Source organism: Mauremys mutica, unplaced genomic scaffold (genome assembly GCF_020497125.1).
Source record: "Mauremys mutica isolate MM-2020 ecotype Southern unplaced genomic scaffold, ASM2049712v1 Super-Scaffold_100416, whole genome shotgun sequence".
NCBI lineage: Eukaryota > Metazoa > Chordata > Testudines > Geoemydidae > Mauremys > Mauremys mutica.
In genome coordinates, this window is record NW_025423336.1 from 57,040 (window position 1) to 70,334 (window position 13,295).

General features: G+C 52.8%; 1 non-coding gene across 1 annotated transcript; it reads right to left on the reverse strand.

Moving 5' to 3' along the window:
- Nucleotides 1-358: 358 nt before the first annotated feature.
- TRNAV-AAC lies at nucleotides 359-431 on the reverse strand. The gene has a single exon. It is a non-coding gene; the product is annotated as a tRNA-Val (tRNA).
- Nucleotides 432-13,295: the final 12,864 nt, after the last annotated feature.

The window sequence follows — 13,295 nt, forward strand, 5'->3', positions numbered from 1 at the left end:
CCTAGCCAGGAAAGTAGTGGAAATGTGATCATGAGTCAATAGATTTCTCTGACATGAAAAGAATACATGAGGCTGTTTGTAGTTAGCTCAACATCAATAAAAGTGAGGGGGAAACTGCTGGCTGGGAGCTAAATATGCAGGACAAAGGTTTGGGATTCTTCTACTCTCAGATTTGTTATGGAGCTGGCAGTCTCCCAAATGATGGTCTGTTCCTTCCCTCAAATGCCGGCTAAGCCTCTCCTTTTCAATGTAAAGTTCCATAAAAGGAAAAAAATAACGAGGAAGAAAGCATAGAAGCTATGGATGTATTTGAGAAAGGACTTGGAGTGATAAAAGACCAAGGGAGAGAAAGCCACAATGTTTCTGCCTGGTTTTGAACCAGGGACCTTTTGCATGTTAGGCAAATGTGATAACCACTACACTACAGAAACCAGTTGCTATCAATTTTGGGGCCCTTTTCAAGGGCTTTCTCAGTAGCCGCTAAACCAGCTAATTTCCCTTTGAAGAACAGGGAAACAAAGGGCATCAAGAACTTATGTTTTGTGGATGAGTCAAGAAAAGGGAGTAGCATTGTCCCCCTCGGGTAGCCCCTGTTCAATTCCACATCAGAAAGCAAAACTCTTCTGCAAGAATATCCAAAAAATATTGTGTTTCACTTTACTTCAGAAGTACAGTTGTGTGGCAATTAAATGATGACCCTAAAGTTTCATAAAAGCAAAGAACATTAAACAAAATAGTGTGGGAAATACAGATGTATCTGAAGAAAGGGCTTGGAATGAAGGAAGACAAAAATTGATCGGTCGAGAGAACGGGCCCTGTTTCCCCCTGGTTTGGAGCTTCTCTCACAACTATTGGAATAGCAAAGCTAAGCAAATGGGGTTCTATCGTTGCACAGGAGACTGAAGTGAGGCCATTTTCTCCAGATGGTCATGTCAGGAGTGGGATTTGAAACCACGTCTCTATGCAGAGACCAGAATACCCAAGAGATAGGAAAAAAAAGTCTTAAAACTAGCACTTTAGACTAGTCCACCATCCTCCAGCTACAAAGACTATGAGTTATGAACCCTAGTTTTTGTTAATAGTTGATGAACTCTTTAGGGAGGTCGAGATGGCACATCTCTTTCAACTCCTAGAGACCTTCTACAGCACAGCTGATTTTTAGACACGCTCACCCGGACCTAAAGTTACACATTTCCTGGAGCTCCATGAGTTCTGTGGTGTTGTAATCTCCCTGCTCATGTTTTAAGTGAACAAAAGATGGGTGCTGGCATTCTGAGACAGTAATGGTGAACCTCAAAATCCTGCCCTGGGGGCCAGACAATTAAGCAACCAGCACCCAGAACCTCTACCATGATAGCATCCTGTCTGGCAGGAACTCATTGATCAATAGCTGGGGTGTGAAATCCTCCTTTCTGTGTTGTTCTATCACTGTAGTCCCCACTTTCCTATTGCTTGTCTGTATAATCTCTGTCTGGTTCTATGACTGTTTCTGTCTGCTGTATAATTAAATTGTTGGGTGTAAGCTAAGGTAAATTAAGGTGGTGGGGTATAACTGGTTAGATAATCATGTTACAATGTGTTAGGATTGGTTAGTTACATTTCAGTAAAATGATTGGTTAAGGCATAGCTAAGCAGAACTCCAGTTTTACTATATAGTCTGCAGTCAGTCAGGAAGTAAGGGGGGAATGGGAATGGGGGTAGGGGAACTGGAATTATGTTTTGCGAAGGGGGGCGAATAGGAATAGGAACAGGGAATAGGAACAGGGACACAGACAAGCCTCTGTGGTGTCAGAGCTGGGAAGGGGGACACTGAGGAAGGAAATTGGAATCATTGCTTGCTGGAAGTTTACCCCAATAAACATTGAATTGTTTGCACCTTTGAACTTTGGGTATTGCTGCTTTCTGGTCACACGAGAAGGACCAGGGAATGGGAGGGTGTCATAACTATAAAGGGAAGGGAACTGCCTCCTGTGTACAATACTATAAAATCCCTCATGGCCAGAGACACCAAAATGCTTTTACCTGTAAAGGGTTAAGCAGCTCAGGAAACCTGGCTGACACCTGACCCAAAGGACCAATAAGGGGACAAGATACTTTCAAATCTTGGTGGGGGGAAGGATTGTGTTTGTGCTCTTTGTTTTCGGGGTTGTTCGCTCTTGGGACTAAGAGGGACCAGACATCAATCCAGGCTCTCCAAATCTTTCTGAACCAGCCTCTCATATTTCAAACTTGTAAGTAACAGCCAGGCAAGGTGGGTTAGTTTTATTTTTGTTTTCTCAACTTGTAAATGTTCCTTTTTGCTGAGAGGATTTTACCTCTGTTTGCTGTAACTTTGAACCTAAGGCCAGAGGGGGTTCCTCTGGGCTCTATGAATCTGATTACCCTGTAAAATAATTTTCCATCCTGATTTTACAGAGATGATTTTTACCTTTCTTTCTTTAATTAAAAGCTTTCTTTTTAAGAACCTGATTAATTTTTCCTTGTTTTAAGATCCACAGGGATTGGATCTGGACTCACTAGGAATTGGTGGGGGAAAGGATGGGGGATGGTTAAATTCCCCTTGTGGTAAGATCAGGACCGGCTCCAGGCACCAGCTGAGCAAGCTGGTGCTTGGGGTGGCAGATTCTACGGGGCGGCTTCCGCCCAAACCTAGGGCAGCACGGACACTTTTTCTTTTGTTCGCTTCTCCGGCCGCCCTGTAGGGGGTGGCAGTGCGGAGGAGGGGAGCCCCCTGCAGCAAACTCGGCAGGCAGCCCGCGTCCTTCCCTCCCCGCTGACCGGTACGGAGCGGCGCCCTCCCATCAGGCGGCGCGGCGGTCGGGGCCGCGTGGTGAGTGCCGCGCTGAAGCGCTGGGCACACCCCTTCTCTCTCCCCCCGCTCCCTCCCCTTCCCCCCCACTAGACCGGGTGCGCACTCTGCAGCACAGGGAGTCCCCTGACTCCGGCTGCCCTGTGGGGTTTTTGTTTTGTTTTTCCCCTGCTTTGCCGGCCGCGCCGTTGTTTTCCCCCCCACCTCCCCGCCCCGCTCCAGCCCTGCCGTTTTTGTGTTGTTTCCCCTGGCTTTGCCGCTCCAGCTGCACCGTGTTCCCCCCCCCCGCTTTGCCGCTCCAGCTGCACCGTGTTCCCGCCCCCCGCTTTGCCGCTCCAGCCGCGCCATGTCCGCCCCCCCCCGCTTTGCCGCTCCAGCCGCGTCGTGTCCTCCCCCCCGCTTTGCCGCTCCAGCCGCGCCGTGTCCTCCCTCCCCGCTTTGCCGCTCCAGCCGCGCCGTGTCCCTCCCCGCTTTGCCGCTCCAGCCGCGCCGTGTCCTCGCTCCCCGCTTTGCCGCTCCAGCCGCACCGTGTCCTCCCTCTCCGCTTTGCCGCTCCAGCCGCGCCGTGTCCTCCCTCCCCGCTTTGCCGCTCCAGCCGCGCCGTGTCCTCCCTCGCCGCTTTGCCGCTCCAGCCGCGCCGTGTCCTCCCGCCCCGCTGTGCCGCTCCAGCCGCGCCGTGTCCTCCCGCCCCGCTTTGCCGCGCCAGCCGCGCCGTGTCCCTCCCCGCTTTGCCGCTCCAGCCGCGCCGTGTCCTCCCCCCCGCTTTGCCGCTCCAGCCGCGCCGTGTCCTCCCCCCGCTTTGCCGCTCCAGCCGCGACGTGTCCTCCCCCCCGCTTTGCCGCTCCAGCCGCGACGTGTCCTCCCCCCCGCTTTGCCGCTCCAGCCGCGACGTGTCCTCCCCCCCGCTTTGCCGCTCCAGCCGCGACGTGTCCTCCCCCCCGCTTTGCCGCTCCAGCCGCGACGTGTCCTCTCCCCCCGCTTTGCCGCTCCAGCTGCGCCGTGTCCCCCCCCGCTTTGCCGCTCCAGCCGCGCCGTGTCCTCCCTCCCCGCTTTGCCGCTCCAGCCGTGCTGTTTTTTTCCTCCTGCTTTGCTGCTCCGGTGGCCCCACCTCCTTTTTTTTTTTTTTGCTTGGGGCAGTAAAACAGCCAGAGCTGGTCCTAGTTAAGATCCAAGGGGTTGGATCGCTGTTCACCAGGGGCTTGGTGAGGAAGTCTCTCAAGACTATCCAGAAAAGGGAGCTAGTTTGAGAGTGGTGGCAGCAAGACCAGATCTAAGCTGGTAGTTAAGCTTAGAAGTGTTCATGCAGGGCCCCACATCTGTACCCTAAAGTTCACAGTGGGGAAGGAACCTTGACAGAGGATGATGGAATAAACCCTCTAATAAGTACGTCTTTCAGGGTGTGAAAACCCCCGTAACCAGTATAATTAAGCTGACCTAAGCCATGGTTAGATAGTGCTAAATGAAAGGAAAGATTGTTCTGTCAACATAGCTGTTAGAGGGATGGAAAACCCCTCCAGTCACTGGAGTAGCTGTCTACTCCCCAGTGCTAGAGCTGTATTTTAAATGTAGACAGCCTCAGAGTGAGACCAGATCTAGCTCCATGGATGCTCAGGCACTGAGACAACAGCAATTACAATACACTGATGCTTCCATAGTTGGCAGGATTCAAACCTGCATGAAGAGACCCCAATAGAGTTCTAGTCTATTACCTTAACCACTCAGCCACAACTACTTGATGTGCAGTTGCTTCCCTACACAATGATTCTGTTCTCACTGAATTGTCACTTCAAATTGTTTGTTCAGACCAGCTTCCCCAGCACACTCACGGCTGTGCATTAGTGTGTCTGTGTCAATGGCGGAACACCAAGAGTTCCTGCCCATTTCCCTTACAGTTGGAGCATGATGAGAGTGTGTTTGTGGCTAACGACATTGCTATAGATTGTTGTTCATTCCCCACACTGACAATTCAGATTGTCTCTTTCCTATTCGAATCTCCACCATATCATTCCAATAGCCGGAGCCAGGATTTCTCTGGGCACTGAAATGTTTCAGGGGATTGGTGTGTGAGCTCAGCCTTGCATTCCATCCCTGACGTTTCATGGACTAACAACAGCAGCTTAAAGAAAGAGCCAAGCCAATATCTCACTGTCAGAGGTGAAGGTGGCCACGTCCCCTCTATCTGACCATTTCCTTTGCAGGAGAGAAGGTTTCAATATAATTGAATGCCCTGGCTCAGACATGAGACAAAGGGAGGTTTTGCTGTTCATGGATCTGTGCAAAGGAAATTGTGTCTCTGTGAAATTGAGGAGGGAAAAGAAACGTCCACATGGTGGCCCAATGCCCTCAGGAATGTGGGTGAAGGACTCTGGTTGAGAAATTATTAGACAGGAATTTGTATCAATGTATTGCCCTGATTAAAAGCTATGGCTAAAAGGCAGCCACTGTTGTTAGTGCTTGAACCTGCGCGGAGACACCCGAGTGGGTATCAAGTCCATTGCCTTAACCAGGGGTAGTCGATTATTTTATCAAGATCCAAATTTCTTGGTCAAGATATAGTCAATGTCTAGACTCCAGAGAAAATAATACACTGATGATAATAAGAAGAATATAGAAAGATTTTGCAGTCACTCTGGGCATAACTATGATGATTGTTTCATGTTTCACTCTTAATATCTGGCACCACCATCTTTCCCTTTAGTCTTGTAGTTAACAAAGGGTAAAACTAAACATCACTTCAGATACAAGAGAGTGTTTGTGTTCATTCCTGTTAGCTACACAGGGGTTTGATGTAGCTGCTTTCAATCCTCCAGCTCTGCCCTGATAAGTAACATTTCAGGGTGTCACTGAACTGAAGAAGGGAGATCATTTTTTGACAGATGATGCCTCCTCTTAAAGGTCTTTGTCTGGCTGGCAGCCCTGGTTCCCAGGTCTCTCCTGAGGGAAGAAAGTTTCTGTGCAAAATACTAAAACTTTTAACAGAGAGGAGGGAAAGGCGATGGCCACATGATGGGGCCAGTATGTACCACAACACGGTTCTTTTATGTGGGATGACTCTGAACACTGACTGAGCTCCATTCCTTTGGATTTGAAGAGATGTTTAGTTGGGCACTTGGGAACCTATAATGCTGAAGCAATTTTATGGATGGTGACACTACGATTGAAGGGTTATTTAATGTTGTAGAAATTGTTAAAAACACTGAGCTTCAACTGGAACTGCCTGTTATTAAAGGCTGGTTTCCCCACGTCAGTTCCATAAGCTCTGCTAGAAACACCCTGGGTTCTCTCCTGCCTCGGTGGGAACTGGAGGGAATCATCCCCTGCTGCCCTTGGCTCCAGGCTGGTTTTTCTGGGGAGGGGAAGTGGAATTGATTTGTTTGCTGTTGAGAAGGGAGCCGGGCCAGTTCTCAGGGAACGAGAACTCCCAGCATCTTCCCAGCCCAGCCCAGGCTGCTGCCCTATCCCAGCCTCTGTTCCCCTTGGGGCCCTGCATGTTTGACTCTAGAGCAGGCCGGGAGCAGCAGCTGAGGCAGAGGACAGCCTGGGCCGGGCAGATTCTAGGACCAGAGCACCAGAGGCCTCTACTGGCTCCCTCCCCAGCAGCAAACAATCAGTCCCCACCCGCACCCTGGGACAGCAGCCTGGAGCCAAGGGCAGTGCCCAGTGGGGGTTTCCCTTTTTTCTCTTCCTGGGGTGAGCAGGGACCTGGGGGTGTTTCTAGTAGAGCAGCTGGAACTGAATTGGGAACCAGCTTTTAATAACAGGCAGCTCAAGTTCAGACTAATTTTGTTACAATTTTCTTTATAATGTAAAATAATTCAAAAGTAAATGGGCAGGAATTATTGTAACTCTTTTCTCCTGGTCATAGAAAGAAACAGCTTTTTGGCTTTTCATGATACGGGAGTCAGGTTCATTCACTGTTCAGAAGCAACGTGCTCAGAAGCCTGTTGTGTTTCATTTCTTAGGTTCTGCTGCCATCGTGTGACCATTTGCTTCCCCTCCTTTCTGTCCAAAGCGCAGAGCCCAGTTCCTCCAGGGAGAGAAGGACATCTTTCTTCTTTCCTTCCTCAACAGCCCCTTCCTTGGAGAGCCCCTTGCTGGGGTCTGGGTGGGGAACAGCCGTTTCTGAGGATTAATTTCACACCATATTTGGTGTTGATATATAGATTTTACAGCCAGATTAGATCACTAGGTACCTCTGCTCTGACCTGATTCAGAACAGAGTCCAGAGAATTTTATCCAGTGACTCCTACATCCACCCCAAGATCTTCTGGCTGAACGAGGAGGGTTCATTCAGAAAGTCATCATGTTTGGATGTAAAGGTGGGAAATGATGGGGAAATTGGCCCCTCTTTCAAGTTTAAACGTTGTAACTTCTACATCTAGACCGGGGTGGCCAACCTGAGCCTGAGAAGGAGCCAGAATTTCCCAATGTATCTGCCAAACGTGCACCTTTGTATGCAACTGCTGAGTCAGTTGTGAACCTTCCCATCATTATCATTATCCCTTCGAAATGATGATGGTGATGGACACTTGGCTCTATATCCCAGTGTGCCCTGGACGTCTACAGGCTGCATTAGCCAATCCAACCATTCGGCACTTGCAGATGGGCACCTCTGTATTGTGTCTGAGTCTTGTACAGCTATGAAAGGCTGGTAGATGCCGATATTTTCCTGTCTTTTTAACCAGCACTAATACCAGGCCAGGCCAGGGCTGGGAAGAGAGAGAGAGCAGCATGTTTCCCCTATTGTTTCCCACTCGCTTTTTCTTGACTAGCTTCACCTCTGCACCAACTTGCACTTTTCTTATGTGTGCCTGGCTAGCTCAGTTGGCAAAACAACAGAATTTTAATCTGAGGGTCCCGGGTTCAAGTCCCTGGTCAGGTGATAAACTTCTCACTATCATTGTAAAAATCTGACTTTCTGGAGTCTTCTTTGGTGTTACTCTTTCTCTTCAGGATTTTCTTTTCCTAAGAAGGGCCTTTGTGTGGGAGGGGTTTGAAGGAGCAACTTCCTGACATCCCTCTGTCCTTGCAGCCTGGAGGAATAAAGGCCTCTGGGCATAGAGCATGTTCCTCCCCTGCACACACACAAACACACAGAATATCCCTAAGGAATTAGAATCACCTGCTGCCTTCCCCTGTCCTGCTGGATCCCCAAATGAAGATGCTCTTCAGCCCAAACCCATGTCCCCTCTTTTCCCAGTGCCCCTCAATCCCAACCCTCAGTCCCTCCTATGCTCACTGCTCCTCACTCCCAACCAGAGCCTGCTCCTCTTCACCCTTCTCCTCTGTCCCAACCCACAGCCCCCTCCTATTCCCAGTGCCCCTCAATCCCAACCCACAGGCCCCCGCTCCTCAATCCCAACCCACGGCTCCCTCCTTCCCTCCAGCAGCAGGTGCTTCAGACCCCCTCAGGAAGATTTTCTTGCAAGGTTTCGTGTATGAGTCTGCATTGGATTTTGCAGTATGTTGGAAATAGGTTGGGTTGGTTGCCGAAATGATCACTTGTGGCTGGTGTTGGAGTCCCAGTCTCCTTGTTATTGGGGCAGGAGAAACAAAGGGTTGTTATCCTTGTTGTGTGAATCAAGGACTCAACCCTGGGTGTAAACTAAATGAGCTGCCCACAGATTCTGGCAGCCACAATAAGCATTTGGTGCAAGAGCTCAGACCTGTCCCTGTCACAGAAGGAGGGGGTCATCCGCGTGGGGCTTGGACCACTGACCTATCAGCTCTTAACTCCCAAACTTTCAGTAACTGTATTATCAGTGCCAGTGAATGTAATTTAAACCATAAGAAAAAACCACACTGGGCTAGACCAAAGGCCCATCTAGCTCTGTATTTTGTCTTCTGACAGTAGCCAATACCAGGTGTTCTAAAAGCATCTCAATAAGGCACCATTGGGAGTTGAACCCAGCATCTCCTGTTTACAAAACAGGTACTTTAACCAGCTAAAGCATGGTACCTGCCTGTGGCTAAAGTACAGTGTCTGCTCACACCTGACTCCCTGCATCCCTACCTGGGCCCCACAAAGCAGAGCAGCAGGTGAGGTTTTTCTTGCAAGCTGTGTGTGTGTGTGTGTGAATATCTTTGGCCAGGTCTGCACTACAAAGTTATTTCAGCAGAATTATATTGCTCAGGTGTGTGAAAAACACACTATGCTCCCTCGGTTGGCACTGCAATGCCACATCTGGTGACAAAACTGCCCTGTTTTGGTGCCCAAATAAAACCACTTTGATGAGCTTTTTGCAGCAAACTTAAAGTGACAGAGTGTCAGTGTAGACGCTGCTGTTCATTATATCACCATAACTGGCCTCCTCTAGTATCCCACAATGCCCTCTGTGAACTCGCCTGCCCTGCATTCCTGCTACAGAGCCATGGGCCCCTCCCCTTTCATCGCTCTGGGAAGTTCTGACAGCTGAGCCTGCTGCTCTGCTCCGGCAGCCAGGAGCAAATCACTGCCGTGGATGCTGCTCTCTCCCGCACTGTGAACACAGAGCAGGGTGGCGAGAACTTCCTTACATGGGGGGGCACCGGCATCCAAACTATGACACCCCCATGACACCCCTTCCCTCGAGGAGGCTCTTACCTTCTAAACAGGGACGTCTGTTTTCTAGTAAAATCACTAAAAGGGAAGAAGAAAACTCGAAAGAGGTTCCTCCTGGCGCTCACGTCCGTGAACCCGAATACTCCCTCAGTCCTCAAAGAGAGACCTGGAGAAGGAGACTGGCTGAAGCAAAGCCACAGGGGTCTCTGAGGTTTCCCTGGCCCCTCGCCCCTGTCCTGCCTGGATGATGTCAGCATCTCTCTGTGACGTCACCACCTCCCCACCACCTTTGACCAATAGTCTGAGGTCCTGCAAAAGGCCTTTGTGATGTCACTGCCTGTCACGGACTCACAGATCGTGCCCACTCTTGGCCCCGTGCGGTCCATGGGGGGTGCCCCTTTCAGTGCGACAGCCCTTCGCGGGGGTCCACTCTCTCTCGGGGTCAGGCCCCTCCACCTCCTGGAGCCGCACCTCTCTGAGCCTTAGCACGTCTGCCTCTCGCCGTGGGCCCCCTCAGGGAGTCCACACGCTCTGGACCTCCTGGGCCTCCTCACCCCCGAAGGGGTTGATGCCCCCTGTTCTCTAGACCGGAGTGACTCTGAGCCAGCATAAAACAGGAGGGTTTATTAAGAGTTGAACACAGCACAAGAAACTCTCAGGGCCTCAGGCCTGGCCTCCCTCAGCACAGCTCATCCCAGTCCCCCTGCAGCCAGGTGGGCTCTGCCTGCTTCCCCTCGCCAGCCCCAAGCCCCCCTGCTTCCCACCTGGGCCTCCGATATCCCCGGCCCCAAGCCCCGCCTCTGTCCATTGTCTTTTCTCCAGGTAAACAGGGTTGCCTGGGCCTCCTCCCCTCTCTGCCCTCCTGTGGCTGGAACAGGTTGGTCACGGGGTCCTCTCCGCGCAGCCCATTGTCCTCTCACTGGCCAGAACTGGCTGTGACTCCTGAGCTGGGTCACCAGGTCACCAGTCACTGGGGTCTCTATCCTCCAGGCCATCAGCCAGGGTCCCAAGTCCCTCTCCGGTCCTCTGTAACAACAAACTCCCTCTCCCCTCACCTCGTTAAACCAGTAACACCCGGGGACACTGAGTCCCGCTCTCTGTGCATGCAAACCACTGGAAAACACAGAAAACCCTAAGAAAATCCCCCACTTCGTCACAGAGCCCAGCACCTCTCCTCCTCTGGGCACCTGGAGCAGAGGTGGCTGGTGCTGATGGCTCCAAGGGAAGGCTTAAAAGCCACAGAGCAACTGAGGTCAGGGCCAGAGGAGGGCAGGACCATGTCTATGTGTGGCCAGCAGACAGGCAAAAAACACCCAGCCAGGCTGCTCCCTGCCATGCCAAACCCCACTGAAGGCCACCCGCAGACCAGCATGTGGGGAGGCTGCTGATGCTTTGTGGCCAACATCAGAAGATGGTAGGAAAGCAGGGCCAGCCCCCCTGGTGGTGCCTCTTACTGTTCCCACTCTCCATGCTCACTTTGGCAGTGGGGCAGGAGATTTTTCCCCAGCTGGCAGAGCGAGAGAGAAAACACCCAGGCTCCATGTAGCAAACCCCCTCAAGCACAGGGACAGGTGCACATTTGGAAGAGGGAAACTGCTCCACACGCTAGCCCGGGCAGCCGCCCATTTTCTCTGGCAAGTCGGGAAGGGCAAAGGCGAGACTGGAAGCACCTGGGGCTCATGCCCCAGCCTTTGTGACACCCACCCCCCAACTCCTTCCCGGGGCTCTAGCTGAAGCCAGAGCATTGGCCTGAGCGGCCAAGAAGAGATTCCAGCCCTGAAGGGAGCAGGACGTTCAGCCCAAAGGTAAAACTGCACAAGCACAACAGGACTCGAACTCTCAATCGCCTGATCCGAAGTCAGACGCCTTATCCATTAGGCCACGTGGTCATACAGAAAAAAAGCCCTCCAGGCACTTCTTTGGAAAAGGCAGACACTGACGCATCCGACGAAGTGGGGATTCACCCACGAAAGCTCATGCTCCAATATGTCTGTTAGTCTATAAGGTGCCACATGACTCTTTGCTGCTTTTGCAGACACTGTGTTTCTCAGGTCAGCTACTGAGGGGGTCGAGACTCTCTGGGCACAAGAAGTCGAGTTCACAGTGACACGTGAGACTTAATTCTCTGGAGCCAGGTGCAGGGCTTTGGCAGGGAGGCTCAGGCATGGGGGATTGGGGTGCAGCGGACAGGCCGGCTGTCTAGGTGCGGAGATTTAGTCTCACCAAGGAGGAGGAGGAATCCTGCTGATAGGCAGTGGCCAGGGCCGGTGCAACCACTAGGTGAACTAGTCGGCTGCCCAGGGTGCCAAGTGGTTGGGGGCACCAAAAAGCGCACTCAGGGGAGGCCGGGGAGTGGAGGTGAGCTGGGGCAGGGGGCTGGGAGGTACGGGGGGAGGGCCACCGCAGCAAGTAACAGGGGGCGGGTGTGTGTGTGCAGGTGAACCGCTCCCCATCCCAGCTCACCTCTGCTCCGTCTTCTCCCCGGAGGACGCCGCCCCCTCTCTAATTCTCCTCCCCTCCCAGGCTTGCCGCACTAAACAGCTGATTGGCACCGCAAGCCTGGGAGGCGGGAGACGTGGAGCGGCGCCGGCGTGCTCAGGGGAGAAGGCGGAGCGGAGGTGAGCTGGGGTGGGGAGCTGCTGCAGGGGGGCTGCCCGGCTCTTCCCCATGGCCCCCGCCCCTGCACTCACTGCATGGTAAGTGGAGTGACCCAGACCCAGCCTGGTCCACTCCCCTGGCTCCCAGCCACGCCGCCGGCGAGTGCTGTGGGGCGGTTCCCCCTCCCCCCAAGCTTGGGAGCCGGGGAGCAGAGCAGGCTGGGGCCCCAGGCCTCCATGGGGGGAAGCAGGGGGGGGGTCCCAGGCCTCCGTGGGACCAGGGGGGCTGGCTAATTCCTGCGGGAAGTGGAGTGACCCAGCCCCAGCCTGCTCTGCTCTCCTGGCTCCCAGGCTTGTGTTGGTGTTGGTTGGATTTGTGCGGGTGTTTGTGTATATTAGCAATTGTGTGTGTGTGTGGCTGGATTCATGCATGTGTTCGTGTATGTTTGCAATTGTGTGTGTGTGCATGCTCTGCTGCCCTCTGCCGGCATGACAACCGTTTCTCCGTATGTCACAGCCCCCATACCGTCAACCCCGATGGTGATTTACCCATCTTACAAGGGCTGGCTGGCCTGACCCTTCTCCCCTCTGTGGAGTGTGGCGGGGCTGCAGCTCACCCCCTGTGGAGCAGGAGTGCCAAGGTGTGGGGTACTGGGCTCCGATGCACCTGGAGAGCAGCTCAGGTGAGGTGGGGCAGGGCATGTGGTGTCTGTTCTGCATTGCCTGGTGCTGGGCCATTGCACAATCCCCAGCCACGCTGCACAGCGCATCCCGAGAGGGGCAGGGGGCCAAGCAGATGATCCAGCACGAGGGGATCATTCTCATTGGTAGCTGTCCAGTGGCAGTGAGTTCCACAGGCCTTGGCACATGCTGTGTGGGGCAGGAGGTCCTTGTATTTGGAGCAGTGGGAGTGAACTGTGTGCATTTGTGTCTCTGAGCACGACTGTGAATATTATGGTGTGTGGGGGGGTGATTGTGAGTGCGGCTGGGGGTGTGATTGTTTCTCTCTTTGGGGGTTCGCTAGCATGTCCCTCTGGGTGTGTTGTGTGTGAGTGTTCTTGGGATTGTGTGAGTCCCTGTGTGTTTGATCGAGAGAGAGAGAGAGACAGACTTGCTGCAGAATACAAAATCCTGCAAAGCCATTGCCTACTGGTTAGCCCAGCAACACACTGATACAAACAGTGTCACAGACGCGCACACACACACACACACACACAGAGTAGTGCTCAGCCCCACCAGCAGGGGGCAGGAGGGACACACGCGTCTCTCCTGGGCCAGTTTGGACAATTTCCCATCACGACCCGGCACAGTGCTGGTGCCCCCACACGGCGGTGGGCAGCGACCGGGC